Source organism: Gavia stellata, chromosome 1, assembly GCF_030936135.1.
Source record: "Gavia stellata isolate bGavSte3 chromosome 1, bGavSte3.hap2, whole genome shotgun sequence".
Classification (NCBI taxonomy): Eukaryota; Metazoa; Chordata; class Aves; order Gaviiformes; family Gaviidae; genus Gavia; species Gavia stellata.
In genome coordinates this window covers 86,615,425-86,637,054 of record NC_082594.1, presented here as the reverse complement: position 1 = coordinate 86,637,054, position 21,630 = coordinate 86,615,425, and positions in this window count along the sequence as shown.

Sequence of the window (21,630 nt, the reverse complement as noted above, 5' to 3'; positions counted from 1 at the left end):
GAGCTCTGTGCCATTTCCTTGTTACTACTGATGGGTTATATCATATGCCTGTGCACTGTATGTGCTAGTATGCATATATGTGGTACTATGAGCTAGTGCCATACATATATGATACATGCCATAGATATATATGGTACTATATATATACTTGAAGTAAATTAGTGTACAGTGTACAACCTGGTAGAGGTTGGGCTGGCACAATGATTGCTCTGTAATCTGAGTGATTGTCTATGAACGAAAATGAGCTGGTGACCTGAGGGTGACAGTTTGCTCGGTGTGGTACCCGACTGTATGCCTGACCAGGTTCTTCATGATGAACAGATGGGACGTGGCACTATGCTGTGACTTCTGCTCCCTGGGGCCCTTTGGTGATAAGGTAAGTCCTGTTAAATAGTGAGTACCTTCATGTCGTAATTCCATCTAGGAAGTAGGTACCAGCAGCAGGGTACCAGTAGAAGCATCTAAAGACTTATTCCTCCTTTCAAGTGCTTGTTTGCTCCTGGGCCACACTTGGGATCCAGATGTTTTAATTACACCAATTATGGTTTTGGACTTTCCTTTAGATGCTTAGTGGGACAAAAATACTTTAAAAAATATACGTAGATGAAACTGTTGTCTGTCCTGTGAGTTAACTTTTCTTCATGTTTTTTACCAATGTGTTTGTAGACAGAGAGGACACTTGCACAGCAGTTTTGTTTATATCCAGGCTGCCAGCTCAAGAAAGGAAAGCTTAATCAGAAACTGAAAGAGACTTGGTAATAGTTAAGGGGCCTATTACTACATCACTTGCCTAACAGTAAATTCTCTTTTGAAGTACTCTTACTGTATTTTGTATCTTATAAAAGCGGGTAGCTTGTATTTGTGTCTCTAGGTTGTGACGGTGTAGGAGTCTCTTCTGCGGTCACTAGCATCTATATTCCTTAATCAGCCCTGCTCTTTATGGTTAAGTTAATGAATTTTATTCCAAATTGAGGAACATCATCAGCAAAAATGCCCTTGCATGCTTGGCCTCTGGAGGGAGCAGACAAGCAAAAAACCAAACTGACCTTGGCAGATTAGAGTGAGAAGATTGCCTCAGCTTCTCAGTAGAAGGAGTTTCTATTGCTGCGTTTCAGGGACTCTGAGGTGCTCAGTGTCTGCAATAATTATTGCCAGCAATGGAAATACTCAAGATTATTTTTTTAAGGTTCTTGAAGTAGGTTGCCTTCTTCCTAAAGAACAACCTGATTCAAGCATGTAATTATGGGCTGAGGTGCAAGCATGTCACTGGCAACAATGTGTGACGGATACTACTGTTCCCATCTGTAGTAAATATAGTGAAGAGCAGCAGATACGCTGGAGGATCCCTGTGGGACAGCCAGATATGTATGGGTTATATACGTTCCACCGTCAGTGGTGCCTGCTGTCAGGGAGGATTCAGCTTTGTGACAACACTCAAGACAGTGACAGGACTCTCTGCAGTTACTGTGTTTGGTCTCTGTGCTTAGAGAAGAAAGCCAAGTGCCGCAAAGTGCTTGAGGAAACAGCTTCTGACTTACAAGGCTTTAAAACTAATTGTAGCAGACAGTGGTGGGGGGTGGGGGAAGATGCATTAACGAGGTTTCTGAGAAGAATTTTATTCTTTTGCTGCCTGACCCAGTGGAAGGATGTCCCCTGCTCATGGCTGAAACTGGAGATGTGTACAGAAACTGCAGAGGTTAAAGCTGTAGTCCTGGAGCCTTGCCGAGAAGCCGAAGATCCTGAAAAGGTGTGGAAGACCTTGCCTTCTTCTGAACCTGTGGACAGCGACTGTCCCAACTTGCCTTGTCAAATTGCTCTGGAATAGGTCTGGGATGTTCATTATCAACTGATGCAGCAGGTGGCTGACCAGAGGGAGTCTTGCAACAGCTCAGTCGTAGGGACCCTTGTGTTTTTAGCAAATACCAATATGCAGTTAGCTCCTAAGTTTTGCTGAAAATGGCAGAAGTAGTCAGTGCAAGTAACTGTGTAGGGTGTGACGGAATGTATAGAGATGGATCTTCAGATTGGTGATACAACCTCAGTTCTCTACTGCTAATGACTGGAGTGTAGGAGCCTGAATAGAAATGAAAAGGAAGAAGCCACAGATCAGTTGTTAGTGTGTGTAGGGATAGGTTTCCCCTAGATTTGGGAAATAGCTTCTTAAGCTTTGGAGAGGTAGTGTTTAGACTTTCGCAGCTGTTAGCCTAACCAGGAGGACCTGCAGTATCTTATTCTCAATGAACCTGTGGTTTACGAAATTTTTAATGGAACATTTGGTTCTTCGCACCTAAATGGCACTAGCCACTTTGGAAAAGAAGTAGTACAGGTGCATCTATTGATTTTTAGTATTCATAAAGATGTTGGATGGTTCTGCCAGCCCTGTTAGCTGAAAACATCTTAAAGGATTCCCTAAGGCCCATTGGTGTGGTTGTCCAGTCTTACAGTATTCCACTTAGTGACTGGGTCAGAAGTAGTAGGCACCCTGTATCCCACTGTGGTTGTCAGCTCCATCCCCTTAATAGCAGCTTGTACCACTTGCAACCTAGTAACATGTCTTGGATGACTGCTGAACCAGAGTATTGGCGAGTGAGCAGAAACCTCTTCCCAAAATAGGGCACTGATTTCATAAAAGTGTTGGAAATGTACAGTAGTGTAGGGATTGTTTCGCTAAAAATGTGAGTTTGCCACCTAGAAGTGGAACAAATACTGTCACCGGTGTACTGTTATACTACCATCAACTAATGAAACAATTGTTGAAAGATAAGTGGAAAAAGCCGAAATTAGCTAGTGCTCCTCTGTATTTAATTATGCTATAATCCTCAATGGCCTCCTTCTCTTCCCCTCCTCTCCCCAGTTTGAATTGATGCTATCATATTGCTAGGTGAATTTTTTGTCTACAGAGGTAGGAAGAGTGATCTCGGGCTTCATAGAATCATAGAATCATTTAGGTTGGAAAAGACCTTTAAGATCAAGTCCAACCATAAATGAAATGTTTTAAACTAAACTGCTGTAAAGTTAATAATAATACAGAAAATAATGTACGGTAACTAAGAAAGAGAAAAGAATATAGCCAGTAGCTGAATATGTGTTAATTACAGGCAGCTTAGATCAACCTAGCAATAGTTATATAGGCAGATGTTAGAGAATCAAAAGACATTGGAGATGGGTGTCTGATATAGGGCATGCAGAAGCATTTAGAAGAAACAGCTTGTGTGCCAAGTAGCCAATAATTCATACTGAGAAGATAGTATGACTGTTTCTGATTACTTGCATAGATTGACTACTTCTAAATCAATTAAAATAATAAAAGGGGGAAGGGAGGAGAGTATGGCATTTAATAGTTTCCTTCTTTAATACCCAAGCCCTCCTTAAAACAGGTAATTTCCTTATTACTGGTTTTCAAAATAATATTTACTCTTGATTGAATAGGTTTTTCATTCTTTTTTTTCTGTACTCACATAATCATCATTTGCACATAGGACTGTAGAAAATGTTAGTTTATATTCTTATATTCTTTATTGGTATTGCACAATAAGGATAAGTAAATATTTTTTAATCTTCCTATGAAAACCAGATTCTTCTGGGACAAAGTCCTTGAACTCATGATTTCCCAGTTAATGTCGGGTGGTCATGTGCATTTCTTTAGCTTCATTTTTTGCCATCCACGCTTTACACTGGTTCTCTCGTACTGCTCACTGTTGAGATTTCTCAAGGGACTTTTGCATCTATTTCCTCTAATTGTGAGAAATATTGCTGTTGTGGGAACGCAGCATTGTTCCTAATAGCATTGTTCCTAATAGCCTTAATAATTATCTTCTCAGTGTCCTTCCTGTAAAAAAAAAAAAAAAAAAAAAAAAAAATCTTTTACCTCAAAACACCAAATTGATGAATTTGTTAGGAGCATCTATTTTTTCTGAAAGGCATGTTACAGTAGTTGATGCTCAATGTTCCTTCCAATGGCTGGCTAAGCATATTTTATTTTCTTTCTCTCCCGAAAACATACTTTCCTCAAGGGGAGCGCATATATGTGTAATCAGAATTTAGACATACAGAAATAAAGCTGTTTAGCTGAGCTCCTGGCTTTTTCCCAAAACTTCAAAGGATCAAGGAATCTTTGGTAACTATATGCCATAGCTGAATGTCTATGTTTCACAATAACTTAATGTGGACATTATAGTCAGAAAAAGCTTTATCAAGCCATATATTAATATTTTTAGAAATATTTTGAAAACTGGTTTGTATGGCAACAACTTCAAAGAGCATAGATAACTCACTAACCATAATTCAGTTAAAGAGGTATCTTATCTTGACACTTACTAAAACCTACACTTAGTGTTCTGTTAGACTAAATTCTTTCTTCCAGTAACAGTCTATTGCTTGCGATAAGAGATGGAGTGCCTAAGGGAAGTTACTAGCATAGTAAGTAGCTTTGAAATGTATTGGACATGGATCTTCCACCCCCACCACTATATATATTTTCCAAGTAAATTCTAACCTCTGGATAAAGAAATCCAGAGGTGCCAGACAAAGTTCTGTTTCTTGTTCCATCTCTTGTCTCCACCACACTCTACTGCACTTCCCCATTAGTCCCATCTTAATCTTAAGTAATAGGACTCTAAGTAAGTACACTTCATCTCTTGCAATATCTTGGAATATTTCAGGTTTGGTACATCAGCTGAGCACTTCATAAACATGTGAAAACACCCATTCTCTGTCAGATTGAAAGGACCATCTGGACCCTCTCATCCTGCTTTTGAAATAGCCAAAAGCAGATAGAGAAGAATGTAGGAAACAGATCACATACAACGAAATCTCTCTTGCATGATCTCCCACTTCCAGCACTTACAGCTTGGGGATTCCCCAGCTGGAGCTCACTGGGTCATGACAAACCCCTCCCTTTTCAGTTAGGGAAATGGGAAGTGAGGATGAGAGTCATTCAGAAAAAGTCAGGAAAGAGGTTTTTGATTCTACAAGCGACCAGGTTGCACAGGTGTGCTCTGGGGCTGTATCAGGAATCTGGACTGGGTGTTCAACTCCAATCAGAAATAGATATTTTAGTGGCATTGCTTAAAAACAGCAACACAAGATTTGTTCTTTTTCATCAAAAAGCAGTTTCCCCTTGGATTCTCTTCTTCTGTTAGAAAGCTCAGCTGTAAATCACTGAGAGCACTGTGTATGCTAGCAGAATATTTGAGTCATTTTAGAACAGTAGATTACAAAGGGGAAAATACGTTCCTCTTTCACGACTGAGAAAACCTTGAGATCAATTCTTTTAATCATATACTAGACCTTCAGCGAGACCTTCAGCTCCAAGTCAAATCTCTCTCCAGGCTTCTGTTGAACACTCGCCACCCCATCTGAAAAGACCTAAAATCTTTGTTCTCTCCGTAGAGGTGCGATGGTGTCTGCCTTGCTTGCTAGCAGCCTGCTGAGATTTGCCGGAGAGCAGAACCACCTCCTATGGTGGTGGGGCTGCGCAAGGGTTCTCTGAACACTTTGGTGTCTCAAGAACTGGTTCTGTCACTGAGATGTGCAGAAATACTGTCTCAAGCTCTGTTCAAACTTTTGCTCGCAAAAGCATTTAAATTTGATGGTGCAGTTGGCTGTGTGCTCCTCCAGCCTCTATTCTCAGAGGTTTGCAAGACCATCCTTCATTCAGCTGCACAAGGCTAGGTAAAGGTGTAGGGAGTACACGGCTTAGAGGCATCCACCCCATGACAATCATTTGGAGCAAAATGTTAACTCATTTACCAAAACCTGGAAGCTATTTAAAATGTACGTTCTGCCTTTGTATTTACCTTTGAATCCCCCAACAAAACTTGGGTATGAGATGCATGCAGAAGGTGGGGCACGTTCTTCCCCTTTTGTAGGCTGCTTGTGCAGTATGACAGAGGAAAGTACTGCTAGATCTAAAAATGTTTCCAGGTGATCGTATCTATGCATAGCACAGTGAGAATATGCCTTTGGACAGCAGGTTTTGAATAACTTCCTTTTTTGTGCTGTGAGGCAAAGGCTAAGTGTACTCTAGTCCCTGTTCCAAGCCTCCTGTGTAGATAATGCATGCATGCCTGAAGAGACAAGGTGTAAACCACTGAGCACTCCCCAAGCTAGAACTCTGAGAAACTTAAACTTTCATGAAATTTGGGGAGTTAACACTGATCCTCAGAACAAACTGAAGAACATGGTATGTGAGGAGAAAACGAGATCCAGTGGAGATCAGAAGGACTATTACATCTTGCATATCAATTACAGATTCAGATTAGGGGCTCCTGCCTGTTTACATAGTCTTTAATATTTTTCATTATAACAATAATGAATGCACCTAGTTTACATAGCTGAAGTACTATATCCACATGATTTCTTCAGCAGATATTATGTTGTACTATTATACAATAATAAGAAATCAGAAGCCACAGAAACCTTGTTCTTTCTTGGACTGAGCTGAATTAGCGGTAGCATGGGAGCCTTTTCAACTAAAGTTCCTCCACTGTAGTTCTTCTGTGAAATTAGTCCCTTCATGGTACTGAAGGTTAGTTTTCCATTTAATAGTATAGAGTGAGTATTAACTCCTTTACGAAGTTGGGTTTTGTGTTACTCTATTTCTGTATGGTTGTGTTGGAAGGACAATATTGCATTGGTATAATTGGCACAGAAAAGGACTTTGTAAATCAATGCTGACTACTCCCCAACACCTTCTTATCCTTCATATGTTTGGAAATCATTTCAGTCCCCAGGAACCTCTGCCACCTTTCAGAGATTAGCGAGAGTGGCCTCACAATGACATCAGCTCCATGATGTTATAACTCTAACATAATCCAAACCTAGAGGAAGCAGCACATTCCATGAACTGCAGGATTTGCAGGGAGAAAGAAAACTGATCCTTAATTGTATATGACAGTGAACTTAACCTTTGAAATTAAGGTAGTTAATGTTTGATTAACATCAGATGTTTACTCAAGTTTTGAAAGGTATGACAACTATCTAAATACATCTCTGAAACTTCTGTAAAGTTATGTTATTTTACCTTTTTGGCATACATATTTCAGATTTCTTTTTTGAAGGTTTATACATTATAAATCAAAATATCTGATTTTTCAGCACTTGTAGGTGCATTTGGTGCATCCTATCAGGTGTCTTCTGGTTTTAGTTTCTCCAAGCATGGCTGCTGTGCTCCTCTCCTTTAGATATATCACGTCCTATCAGTTCCCCATTGAAACCTAGAATACTGGATCCAAGGTCAAATCCACAAGACAAAGAAGAATTCAGATGTATAGAATATATCCATATATACTACCCTCTGAGGGTTTTTTTGGTCAGGAAAAAAAAAAAACCAAATAAAAATCCCACACCTCTAAACAGGAGACAAGCAGATTACTGCTCCCCTGAATATGGTGAAGCAAGTTCTATTAGTGGTGACACCTGAAAATCCTATTGACTATAAATGATCTTATTGTCATTTGCCTAAGATTATAGAAATCATGTGGACACTCATTAGCACGGCAACTTGCCTCTTGCAAGTATCAAAAAAGTCCACATTTTAGATCCAAAGTATGCAGGTCCCTCTGATTCAGACCCTTTTGAAAGCACTCGCCCCTGTACCATCCAGCATTGCTAGAACAGAGGTCTGTCGCCAACACAGAAGGTCAAAGAGGTAGGACCAGAATTTGTTCATAGGTCTAGTTGCTTCAATTTCCTCTACCTCAGAGGATGCTCTATAACTCCATTGTACTGAGGACAGAATCATAATTCTGAAATTATCTTTCTATTGAGATGTGTGTCAAATGGACTATCACAATTTGATGCGCTCCATCATGTCAAGCTATATTGAAAAACCTGGTAAATTTATATTTTGTTCAGAGGGGATTGTCTTGAAGACGACTGGCCTGGCTGAACAAGGAGCTTTTGTTGAGACTCGGGGAAAAAAAGAGAATTTACCACCTTTGGAAGAAGGGGCAGGCAACTGAAGAAGAATACAAGGACCTCGTTAGGTCATGCAGAGAGGGAATTAGGAAGGCAAAAGCTCAACTAGAGCTCTACCTGGCCACGGTCGTGAGGGACAACAAAAAAAGCTTCTATAAATACATTAACAACAAAAAAAGAGTCAAGGAGGATCTCCATCCTTTACTGGATGCGGCGGGGAACATTGTCACGAAGGATGAGGAAAAGGCTGAGGTACTTAATGCCTTCTTTGCCTCAGTCTTTAATAGCCAGACCATGTATCCTCAGGGTATCCATCTCCCTGAGCTGGAAGACAGGGATGGAGAGCAAAATAGGCTCCCCATGATCCCAGAGAAAGCAGTTAACGACCTGCTATGCCACCTGGACACTCATAAGTCTATGGGGCCTGATGGGATCCAGCCAAGGGTGCTGAGGGAGCTGGCGGAGGAGCTTGCCAAGCCGCTCTCCATCATTTATCAACAGTCCTGGTTAACAGGGGAGGTCCCGGACGACTGGAGGATTGCCAATGTGACACCCATCTACAAGAAGGGCCGGAAGGAGGATCCGGGGAACTACAGGCCTGTCAGCCTGACCTCGGTGCCGGGGAAGATTATGGAGAAGCTCATCTTGAGGGCGCTCACAGGACACATGCGGAATAACCAAGGGATAAGGCCCAGCCAGCACGAGTTCATGAAAGGCAGGTCCTGCTTGACCAACCTGATCTCCTTCTATGACCAGGTGACCCGCCCAGTGGATGAGGGAAAGGCTGTGGATGTTGTCTACCTGGACTTTAGTAAAGCCTTCGACACTGTTCCCCACAGTATTCTCCTGGAGAAGCTGACGACTCGTGGCTTAGACAGGTGCACTCTTCTCTGGGTAAAACACTGGCTGGATGGCCGAGCCCAGAGAGTGGTGGTGAATGGAGTGAAATCCAGTCGGCTGGCGGTCACAAGCGGAGTCCCCCAGGGCTCAGATTTGGGGCCGGTCTTGTTTAATATCTTTATCGATGACCTGGATGAGGGGATAGAGTGCTCCCTCAGCAAGTTTGCAGATGACACCAAGTTGGGCCGGAGTATTGATCTGCTCGAGGGTAGGAAGGCTCTGCAGAGGGATCTGGACAGGCTGGATTGATGGGCTGAGGCCAATTGTATGAGGTTCAACAAGGCCAAGTGCCGGGTTCTACACTTTGGTTGCAACAACCCCATGCAACGCTACAGGCTTGGGGACGAGTGGCTGGAAAGCTGCCCTGCAGAAAAGGACCTGGGGGTGTTGATTAACAGCCGGCTGAATGTGAGCCAGCAGTGTGCCCAGGTGGCCAAGAAGGCCAACAGCATCCTGGCCTGTATCAGAAACAGTGTGGCCAGCAGGAGTAGGGAGGTGATCGTGCCCCTGTACTCAGCACTGGTGAGGCCGCACCTCAAATCCTGTGTTCAGTGTTGGGTCCCTCACTGCAAGAAGGACATTGAGGTGCTGGAGCATGTCCAGAGAAGGGCAACGAAGCTGGTGAGGGGTCTGGAGCACAAGTCTTATGAGGAGCGGCTGAGGGAACTGGGGTTGTTCAGTCTGGAGAAGAGGAGGCTGAGGGGAGACCTCATCGCTCTCTACAATTACCTGAAAGGAGGTTGCAGAGAGGTGGGTGTTGGTCTCTTCTCCCAAGTGACTAGTGACAGGACAAGAGGAAATGGCCTCAAGTTGCACCAGGGGAGGTTCAGGCTGGATATTAGGAAAAAGTTCTTCACTGAGAGAGTGGTGAAACATTGGAATAGGCTGCCCAGGGAGGTGGTAGAGTCACCCTCTCTGGAGGTATTCAAGGAGCATGTGGATGTGGCATTGTGGTATGTGGCTTGATGGGCATGGTGGTGTGTGGTGTGGGTGGGTTGTTTTGGTGTGGGTTGTGGTGTATTTTGTGGTTTGTGGGTGGTTTTGATATTTTTGTGTGTGTGGGTTTTTTTGGGGTTTGTTTTTTTTTTTTTATGGTTGGACTTGATGATCTTACAGGTCTTTTCCAACCTTAGTGATTCTGTGATTCTGTGATTCTTTCACATGCAGCTTATTCCTAACTGATAAAGGCATTGGCAGTCCACAGATTTAGAGCAAAATTATGATCGTCAGTATTACCTGATGGAGAAAAAAAAAAAAAATTAATGTAATTGAGAGACTTTTTTTCTGTATCATGCAGTGTGGGAAACTACTGGGCTGAGATGTTACGGAATTGATGTAGTTCCCAGCAGAATATGTCTATTTATATCAAAGCATATCCCACAGAGCAAAGAAGTTGGATAATGCTTTGATAACAGAAGGCCAGAGAAAGGATAATGAGTTATTTAGGTCCTCTTTGTTTCAGACATGGCAGAAGGAGCAACTGAGTCTAGATTCAGATTTAATATGGTGGAGAACAAAGTTAAATAAGCCGGAAAGGTGAATGGGTGCCAGGGCAAGGGAATGAGGGATGTGGAGCAGAAGTGCAGCTTTAATGCCCTTCCTTAGCTGAAGTCTCTTGCTTTAGTTCTAACTCCATAAAGTGGGTTGATGAGAGGTGGTGTTTCAGTTATGCAACTCAGCAAGGTGTTTCCCATCTGTTGAATCTTCTTTCTTCAAACAGGCTAGGTGACAATCTTCTACCACCACTCATGAAACCAAACAAGTTAATAAATAGAGTATTTTAATAATAGGCCTTAAATAATAAGCTGTTGTAAAGATCTGATACCTGCTGCAAGATTGTAAAAATGTTGGTTGGAAGGCACCTCTGGAGGTTGTCTTTGAGTTGGACCGGCTCAGCACTAGATTATGTCACTCTTGGCTTTGCCTGAGTCTTGAAATGCCCCAGTGACAGAGATTCCTCCACCTCTCTGGACAACCTGTTCTAGTGCCCAGCTACCCTCTTGTGGATTTTGTTTTTCTGATGCCCAATCTGAACCTCCCAAGCTATAAATTGTGGCAATTGTCCTTTGTTAGACCAGCCGGCACTAGCAAGAAAAGCTTGGTTCTGCCACTTCTGTAGTTATCCTTCCAACAGTTGTAAGCTGATGTTGTAGCAATTCTTAGCTTCCTTTTTACCAGACTAAATAAGTCCAGCTCCTTCAGCCTCTTCTCAGTAACTTTCTTACTAGCCCTCCACTGCGCTCTCTCCAATTTCTCCACAGCCCTCTTGACCAGAGGTATCCAAAACTAAACACAGTATTTCAGGTATGGCCTCCCCAGTACCAAGCAGAGATGATCAGCAAATTTCCCTTGCTGCGCTGACCACACTTCTGATGTAACCCAGTATGTACCTTCTTTCAGAAGAGCATGCCACAGGTTCACAATCGTGGTTATGGTATGCACTGTAACCCACAGTACAATTATCTAGCCAGCCACTTCCCCGCCTGTACTCGCACATGGGGTTATTACAGCTGCCCCAGGTGCAGAACTTCATACTTCTTATAAGGATCACGAGGTCTCTGTCCAATCCTTAAGTTTTTCAGGGTCCTTCTGGGTTAAACCATCAGCCACTTACCCTAAGTTAGGGTTATCTGCAGATCCACTGAGAACGAGCTCTGTATTGCAGCCAGGCTGTTAATGAAGACATTGAATGTGGACACCACAGTGCTTTGCTAATTACCAGCCAAATGTTGAGCTATTGACTGCTACCCTTACAGGCAGTTTTCAATCCGTCTAACAGCCTGTTTGTCCAGTCCATGCTGCTTCTGTTTCCAGAGGGGAAGACTGGGGAAGGTGGTGTCAAAAGCCATATTCAAATCAAGGTATATTACACCCACCACTCTGCCCTTGCCCACAGAGCCAGCCACTTTATCATAGCAGGCAATCAGGCAGGTCAAAAATGGTCTGCCTTCATGGGCTGACTACTGCTGATTATGTGCTCCATGATCTTTCCATTGACTGAGGTGAAGCTGACTGGCATGTAGTTCCCAAAGTCCTCCTCCTTGCCTTTTTTTAAAGATGAAGATTGATGGTGGCCTCACACTCAGGCCCACCAGGTCTTCCACTAGCTTGGGGTGATTCCCGTCCAGCCCAATGGATCTGAGTACATCCAGTTTCTCTAACCTGTTGCTCCTCCATTGCTGGCTATAGGAAGGTTCAGGGTTGGTCTTCCACTGGGAAACATTCCTGGAAGAGGATCATACACTGAATAGTTTGAGTTCTGGACTGGGATCAAGGCTAATTTGATTGATAAGAGCTTAAATTTAAAAGAGAGAACAAAGCTGGGAAAGGCTCATTTACTCTGCATGATGATAATGTAGTGAGAAAGAAATGTCAGAGGGTCGGAGGAATGAAAGTACCAATACGGAGAAGATCAATTGCTGGCTAATACAGAGTGGGAAAGTACTGGCTAAAAATTAGCCGCTTGTGGTGACCAGTATGAAGCTATTACATTGGTGCAATAAAACAGAGGATCCAGAACAACTGAGTCAGAACGTGAAACTAGCTAGTTCCAGAGACCTGTGGAGGATTAGCAGTTGTGTCTGTAATATCTGGATGGAAGTATATGCATCAATTAGGGAAGCTAGAAGAGAAAAATAAAGATGATTAAATAGTGTTATGCATTAATGACTTCACAGAAAGACAAGGGATGGTATGTATAACATGGATCGTGTCTGAGTTAAAATCGTTTAGAGAAAGGTAGAAAAAATACTGTGCTGAAGTACCAGAGAGCCTGCAGTATCCGAGAGAGCCTGCGGGTTGGATTTAGACAGGGATGTAGATCTCTGTCATGTCATTTGGAAAAGAAAAGAAGTACCCCTAGTAACTCCATAAATATGAAAAAGTTTAAAAGTCCTCAGATGGGAAGACCTACCTATTCCTAGATGTGCTAACAGATCACTACACTGCAGTAACAAAATATGCAAGAGTGCTACGAAATCTTCCTATCATACAGCTAGGAAGAAATATGTAGAATCCTTAAACATTTTTTAACTACAAGTAAGTAATTTCCCTTATTTTTAACTGACTTGAAATGAAAAAAAATCTGAAATGGCAGAATTCGCATTGAATAGAAATGCTGATTTTAGCCATCTTAATTTTTTCCAACTAGTTGGGTTAGTTGCGTCAGGTTATATCTTCAGATTGAGCTTGAAGGCAGAGTAAATAACTTCTCTCATAATTATCACAAATTAATTTAAAATCAAACTTTGAACAGCCTGATATGCAGTAGAAATTAAAAAAAAAAAAAAGGGAAATTACAAGATGCATACTAGATGTATTTAGACCTGATTTTCAAGGCGGGGGGGGTGGGGGGTGGGGGGACGGGACACAACGACTAAATTATCAAAGAACCAGAATTCAGAAAATACACTAGAAAATACACTAAATGACAGCAAAAACAACATTATGCATTTGCTACCATCCTTTACGTTATTTCCACAGAATCTGTCATGCCTATTGTTATTAACTCACTAGCAATTATCAGATCTTTTTATTTTATATTTTGGTCTCTCTTATATTAGCTACAGAGGTTTTTAAACATTTACAAACTGCCTTCACTATGTTTGCTTAATTATAACTCTTATAAAAATCAAATCTAGAGGAAGCAGCATGTTCCATGAATTGCTGGATTGGCAGGGAGGCAGAAAATTGATCCTTAATTGTACGTGGGAGTGATCTTTAACCTGTGAAATTAAGGAAAGTTAATGTTTGATTAACATCTGATGTTTACTCAAGTTTTGAAATGCATGACAACTACCTAAATACATCTCTGTGAGACTTCTGTAAAGTTGTTATTTTATCTTTTTAGCATATATATTTCAGATTTCTTTGTTGAAGGTTTGTACATTACAAACTGAAATAACCGTACTTTCTGTTCGGAGGCAGATTGTGTAATTTGATGTAGCTCTGTTGAAGTCAGAGGAGCTCAGCCTGAGGATCCATTTCATTCTTGATGAACAAGTTTCATCAATAGATCCTCCTCTTTTGTGTTAAAATGTTCAGTGTAATATTTTATACCCATTGATTTGAGGCTCAGCTCAACCATTTTTCAGACACTGCTTGCTTCAAAATTATTGATCTCATTTTAATAACCAGGAGACCTTTAGACTGTAAGCATCTACAGGCATAACCTGATTTATCTTGCTTTGAAGCAACCACAGAATCACTGTGACCGGCTTCACACTCTCTATGTTCAAGTGTGCCAAGTCATACACATGAATAAATGTCATGGTCTGTGGAAGCTAAGGAAGAATGAAAATTGATTATGAAAGCAAATAAAATCCTCATCTTTTACAAAGGTCTTTCTCTCTCAGTAAAAGTAATCAGAATTCAACTTCTATTTTCTTATGCTGGGCAGGTATTAAGAATATTCTTAAGTCACATCTGGGTCTGTCATAGATTCCCAAAAGGTGAAAAATTCATCAATGAATGTTTATGATTCAAAAAATCATTAAAAAAATAGTTATGAAAGCAGACCTAAACCATGCTGACTTCTCTCCTCCAATTATTATGTCTCTCCCAGAGTTATCTTAAGGATAGTGCTCAGAAAGTCTGTGACACTGGACTTACCTGGCATATGTGGAGGGGTGAGCACGGAGCATGCTAATGGTCTTGCTGCAAATGTGAGGCAGAGTCCTCTGTGCACATGCAGTACTACTCATAAATTTATGTAGTTCTCAAGACCGCCTGGCTTCTTGGACGTATCTGGTCTATATGTTCCAGAGGTTTTGCACCCCCATGGTAGTCATGACTACCCTTACCTTCAAGGTGACTTAGCTTCTCATACACAGGATGCTACTTTAACCAAAAAAGTAAAAAACTAATTCTCTACTGACTGTCTACCATTTGATGTGGTATAATTATTATTAAATGATAACTAAACTTAATTAGTTTAATGCTATTTTAAGCATTCAATCAGAGTAGAAATATCTTAGGATTTGATATTCTATAACCTTGAGAACAGCTCATTATCAATCTGATGTAGATATGTTCCTGTCCATGCTTCTACCATATATGAACATTACATAAACTTCCCCTATATGAATAAATGATGTACTGCTGGGGAAAGAATGTTCGTTTTCCAGGCAAAGTACACTGGTGCAGTTAAACAAAAATACTACAAATAATTGCAAATCCTTCAGGCAAATATCAATCACTTCAGCAGGTGGTGAACAGAAACGGAGAAACGTTTCTATGGCTGCAGGGCAGACATTCTTTCCTTCCTAAGCAAGACTTATCTTCTCCTGCCTCTCCCAGCAAATGCTAAGACTGTGTCACATCCTGTTAGAGCATGAAAAGCTAACAGAGCTTTTGCCTTTTCTTTGCAGTAAAGAACCTTTAGTTTAACCCCAGAATCAAAAGCAATCCAAAACTCATAAAAATCTAACTTGTCCATATCCCCCAATGATACCTGGCTGCAAATCTGCAAAGCAATAACAACACAGCTCTTAAGATTCATGGCTCACAAGGTTTTGAATCTGGAGGAGAAAAGCCGGTATTTGGTGGTAAACAAGGATGGCCTTATTTACGGGAGAACTGGAGGAATAATATGTATCACCCTTTTAATGAAATTGGTGAAAAAATATTAAATTTAAATCAAGTGTGAAATAGGTTTGTGCTGCATTCCACTACTGTTTATCCCATTACTGTGCTCAGTAAAGCAGGGTGTGTAGGCAGGGCTATGTTTGTACATGACTTAAAATGCCTGTGCCATCAGTAAATAACAAAGGACAAGGTGATGAGAGAGTTCCTCTCTTTCTCTGTTTTCACTTACGTTTGTGAAGATTGACCCCATTAGCGTCAACCTGTTCCAAGTCAAATAGCTCCTGCTGAACTTCAAAAGAGAACATAAAAGTGTGAGGCAAGTGAGAATATGCCCCTAGTTCAAGGCATTCTGGGAATATAAAAAATCATATATGGCATAGGATATTGGGGTAAAGATGTGTGATTTAACAATGTAGGGGTTCTTTAACATATATTTTCACATGGAGGGGAACTAATACACTTTTCACATGCAAAATGACAAATACAAAAGCAATCCATTATGATTCATCCTAAAAATTATTTTAATGTTAGGCTGATACTATTCACTGAATGACACTTCTTAACTATGTAAGTACACAAAAATAAAGCAGACAAATATAGTTCAAACTTTGCTAGACTGAGCTGCACATTGGTCCCGCTCTTCAGTCAAGGGAACTTAAAAAGATAGTTTAATTCCTGCAGATATTCTGCCTGTGGCTTCTTAGACAGTGAGAGACAAACAGAAATCAAAGCCATTTCACCAGGGCAAATTCAGCTGTATTTTATAAAAACATTAATGACTAAAAGGTAGAAGTCCTTTAGAAATACCACTATGACTTTTTATTTCAAAATTGTGGTTTTGAAACAGCGCAACGTTTTGCTGTTGATATCTAGCTTCAGGACTGACACCACCAACGTGTTTTATAGAACAGTTTCAAGCAACTGGGAAAAAAAGATTTTCTCAGTTATCATACTGTGTCTCAATGTACTGACTCAGTGCCCACAATTTTTTTGTGTAAGACTGATCCCTCATGAGGAAGATTTCTTATAAGTCAATCAGTCCATGAGCATTTCTGCCATTTGCAAACCTAATTTCCTGATAACTCTCTAAGTTAATGCTTAAAGTGGTAAGTTAATATTTCAACAATCAGGAATAACTACGGTTAGTTATACCCACCACCTTTCTTCAGTTTCTGATATGTGTGTTACAACTCCTTCTAACTATTGAGTCATGTTCTGTTTTTCTCGAAGGACATGAACTTATCTGAATTTGTATTGTCTGTAAAAATATTCTGGTGTGAGCACTCAATTTCCTTCAGAAGTTATGAGGCACTGGACTTCCAGGAGTTTCAGAAAAGCAAGGATGATTTTGAAGTTATAGCAGAAAAATACTGCCTGGGAGAACTGGATTTCCGGTCTTTGACATGCAGTGTTTGTGTGACACTGGGCCAACCACTCTAACTGAAATACCACGGGCAGCCATTCTGTCTGTCTCGCTTTCTTGGGTTCTCAACTTGTCGGCTATCGACTCAAAATGGCAAAAAAGAGAAGAAACTGCAGACCATTGCAGATTTGTTATGTCGTAGATTTGGCCAGTTTGCTCAAGGCTTGCCGTTCTGTTTTCCCTTGGAAGCATTCCTAGGGATAGATGGCTTTGGTTGCATAGATACAACCGCAAGATATAAAAAACACTGAAAAACCAAGCCAAGCTTTTCAAAATTAGTTTACACTTTAGACAATTTTTACTTTAGTGTCTGTTAAGGTGGCAAAATTAGCAGTCCCTCCAGCTTCTTTCTGCCTGCGTCCTGAACAGACTTTAAGACTTTTCCTTTACCTCTCTGCAGATTTATCTCTGAGATCTTCCCATCCTTGGGTTGACCAACACCTATTGTGGGTCATGTATGAATGTTTGGACAGAGCTGTTTCAATACAGCACCTGCTGAAAACTTGCGGTAAAAGGGAAAAATGTTTTCCACAAAAGAAACCCAAAGTGTTGTTGATTTTAAGAGCACAAAACATGCCATAAAAGAAAGAAAAATCCTTGAAAATACAACAATCCGGAGCAAGTATTACCAGAGTTTCATTCACAGAAGGGCAAACTGGGCATCAGATGAAGAAAGCAGAACAACCAAAGTGTCTGCAATGAAACACCTTCCCAATCAGAGGGCTCAGCACGACGTGCCTTACAGAGACAAAGTTGCGCTTGGGAGAATTCCTGCCTTGCCTTATAATTCATGCCGGAGAGCTGATGGTAAGAGGCTGGCCACAGCCCAGCGCACACACAGCTTTTCCCTGCCCATCTCCCTGCCCTCACAGGCAGCGCTGTGGTAATTCGTGCTTCTGGTCCTGGGGGTGAGGAGAAACTTCCCAGTTCTGTCCCTCAGCTTCCCAAGGCTGTAGGGCTGTCAGGTTAGGTATTCCTTCCCCTATCACTCAAAAGTAGAGCCTCACATTGCTCCTGGTGACGTGACGTGCCACCTCTAGTATGGTTTCCTTTAGCGTGATATGAAGGGACAGTAGAGCAAGGTGGGGGGTGTAGAGTGAGAGAGGGACATGGTGGTATCTCCAACTCTGAGCATGCAGACACTGGCTGTAGTCCCAACACAGCTGTAAAAGCCCCTTTAGCTGCTATGGTCAATAAAATCATCTTGTTCTGTGAAGTATGGGCCAAATTAAACAGTTCATAAACTCCTTTTTAAAAGTTGAAGATTAAAAAATCCCCCAGAGTTCCTCTATCTGTCATAAAGAAGGATACACAGATATGTCTGAAACTAACTCCTGACTCTTGGGTGTAAGCGCATACCGAAGCTTTGTAGATTGTAAGTAACCCGCTACATCTGGTGCTTAAAGATCCATAAAGTATTCAAAGTCAGACCTGGGCAAGAATGGTTATGGTCTAGTTTCTTAGGTGCTGGTAGATGCACACTGTATTAAATCCACTATTCCCTGCTTTAAAACAACCTGCCAACCTCTGCAACATAAAAGAATTAACAAACAACTATGGACAACTCCAGATCCATTACCTTCTGTTATTTCTTCCCCATGTGTAAAATATGGTAATAGTACTACTTCAACTTAGAAGGCTGTTATAAAGTTAAATTTATTAATGCTTGAAGGAGTTATGAGAGTACCACAGGAAAGCCATCATGGAAATTAATTAACCTGCCTTCAAGGCAGGGTTTGAAGAATGTGCAGTGAATATGACATGAAAGATTCCACTTTACATGATGAAAATGAAGAGAAACATTGAAGAACTATACATTAATTAAACACATTCTTTGCATTGAATGAGGCAGGAGTCTTGTGGAAAAAACACTCCGCAAAGGTAATTTTAAAACTGACTCATATCACATACTACATACAGTACTGTAGGGAAGGTTTTTGTCTTTAGAGCTTTAATGTTTTCCGTATAGTTTCCTTAAGCTTTCTTTAAAATCCTTTTTTCACTGCATGACTCCCAGTCTGAATATTGGTGAGGCTGTAAGCCAGCTATCAGAGAAGATTACAGTCGTAGAAAACTACCTATTTCTCCATGTGACACGCTATGCTGCCGGGCTTCACGACCGCTTGAGAGCCAGCAGTAGTAGGCTCACGTTCCCCAGGGCACATTCTCCTGTGGTCCTGCTCATCCCTCTCCACACAGCCACAGGCTCCTGCCCAAATACCCTCCCTGCAGATACCCTCAAACCCCTTTCGCCACCTTTTCCTGTCCCGTCGTATCCCCCACATCCATTCTCTGCTTTCCTAATACCCAGTCCTGGAAACTCATCCTCTCCGTTTCCTTTCCCTCAGCACCAAGCCCACGTAACGTGCACTGAGACCAGCTGCGCCTTGCCGTGTGTTCACCAGGCACCAACAGGCTGAAGATTAATGGAGGTTATAGGAGAGCCTTCCTTCGTTTGGTTTTGTTGCCAAAGGAGCCCCTGGAAATCAGGAGTTTACACTGAGAAGCAGCTGGCATGAAAATGTCAAGTGAAACATTTTAAAATTTGGCAGAGTTATAAACAATGAAAATAAAATCTTTCACTGCTAAAGCAACATCAGGAATAATTGTTACTATATGCACCACCAAAACCCAAATCTGTGTAGTTAAAGTTCTATTGAGGTGTGTGAACCCAAACACGAGGACACCACTTAAATGTATAGAAGAAAGGCAGATTGTTGACCAGCAAGTCCCAACAGAATAATTTGCGCTTAGTAACGAAGAGGAATTTACTGGGAGACACATCAGGAATACCAATGCAATTGCTTTCCAACAAAAATGAACGGAAAACACTTTCCTCCTCCATCCCCTTATATTGACCAGACTATAACGGGACTGTAATTGCCAGGCAAAAAGAACAGAACAAAAGGAGCAAGAACAGAAAGCGGGAGAATTAAATACGTCCTAAATTTCAGTTTTGGTAAACTGGCTTTGAAGATGAGGCAGTGAGTTTTTCCGGTGTCTAGCACCCGTTCTGGCGGCGTTTCGGGGCAGCGGAGCGGGAGCTGCCCCAAGGCCTCCCGCGGGGGCCGCGTGCGCTCCTGCAGCGCTGCAGAGCGTCCCCGCGTTGCCAAGAGTCAGCAAAAACGGGAAGGCGGGAGCAAAACAAGTATGCAAGCTGCGTGTTAAACTTCTGGGGGTTTTTCGATCGCTAGCGTATAAACGCTTAGGAGAAAAAAAGATGACGTGTCTTCACTTCTCCTCTTCCAAACGCGCGTACGAACGGTACGGCCGCCGCAGGGCCAGCCCAGCCTGAAGGGCCGCCCGCGGGCCCGCAGGCGGGAGCGACCGCGGGGGGATCCGCCAGCAGCGGCCCGACGAGGAGGACGCGCTCGTGCCTTTCTCCGGGGCCATCGACTCCGCGAGGCGGCGCGTGGCTGCAAACAGCGCACGCAACCTCCTGGATGGAAAAACCTGGAAAAAATGGCAGGACCTCCCAGAAAGCCGGAGGGCGCGCTGTTTGACTCGCCGGGATAATCCGGCAAAACATGCCCGCTCACCAATGCACAGGCTGGGCCGTGGCCGCGCTGCCTCGCCTAACGGAGCGCAGACCCACGGCGCAAGCTGACAGGCAGGCGGTGCCCCGGCCCGCACCGCTCTCCCCGGCGCAGCTGCCGCGGGGCGGCGGGGTGCAGCGAGGGGTGCAGGATGGGGCGAGGCTCTACCGAGTGACTACCGGCGGGACCCCCCCCGCTCGCAGCGCGGCGGAGCGGGGCGGGGCGGGGCAAGCGGCAGCACCTGGCGGCGCGGGAGCCGCCCCCGTCCCGCGCAGGCGGCACCAGGCGGGGAGCCGCCGCCGAGCGGCACCAGGCTGCCGTCCGCCGCCGTGCCTGGCCCCGCTCCCGCTCCTCCCCGCCGTGTCGTGTCAGGTGCCGCGGGGCGGGCAGTGCGCCTGTGCGGCGGCCGCTGGTCGCCGCGGAGCGAAGCCCCGGCGGCGGCGGCAGCAGGACGCGGTGGTGGCCGCTGGCCGAGGAAGATGGCGGAGCCGGGGGCTGCGCGCAGCTACCCGCGGGCGACAGGTAGGGGATGAGTCTACAGCCCTGCAAGGTGCCGGAGGATGGCGGCTCGCCCGCCCACCTCCCTCAGCTGTCCCCGGCGCCGTCCCGTCCCTTCCCTCCCCGGGCCGGGGCTGCCGGAGCCCCAGGAGGCGGCGGGCGAGGGTCGCTCCTCCGCCTGCCTGGCAGGTGCGGCCCGGCGCGGCGCTGAGGGGGCGGCGGCGGGAGGGTCCGGCCGCCATCTCGGGCCGGCGCCGGCCCCGGCCCCGGGGCCGCCGTGGGGCGTGGAGGGGGGGCGGCCCCGGCCCCGCGGAGGGATGAGGCGGGTTATCTTCGGCCGGAGCCGCGGGGATGCCGGCGCCAGGGGGAGCCGGCGGTTGGTGGCTCCTGGGGGGACGCAGAGCGGGTCTCGCCCGAGGCCCCCGGCGTACCCCTTCCTCCGCCGCCCGGTGCCGCCTTTGTGGTGCGGGAGGTGTTTGCCATGAGGTGGCTTTTGTGCGGCGTGTCGGGCTCGCCCGGCAGCCGCGTGTGCCGCCGCGATTTCCCCGACCGCCGGCGGTGCTGCCGGGGAGGGCGGCAGCTTGGTTTTGCCCCGAAGTGGAGAGCGGGGAGGCAGCGATGGATAAACCTCATTTTCAGCGGTGCCTGGGCCTGCCTGTACTGGTTGGCCAACCCGGGCAGCAAACTGGTCGAGCTGGTATCGAGTGTGAACGCCTCACTCCGAGCCCTTTTATAGGCACGGCTCCTATTAAGGGCCCTCCTCGTTGT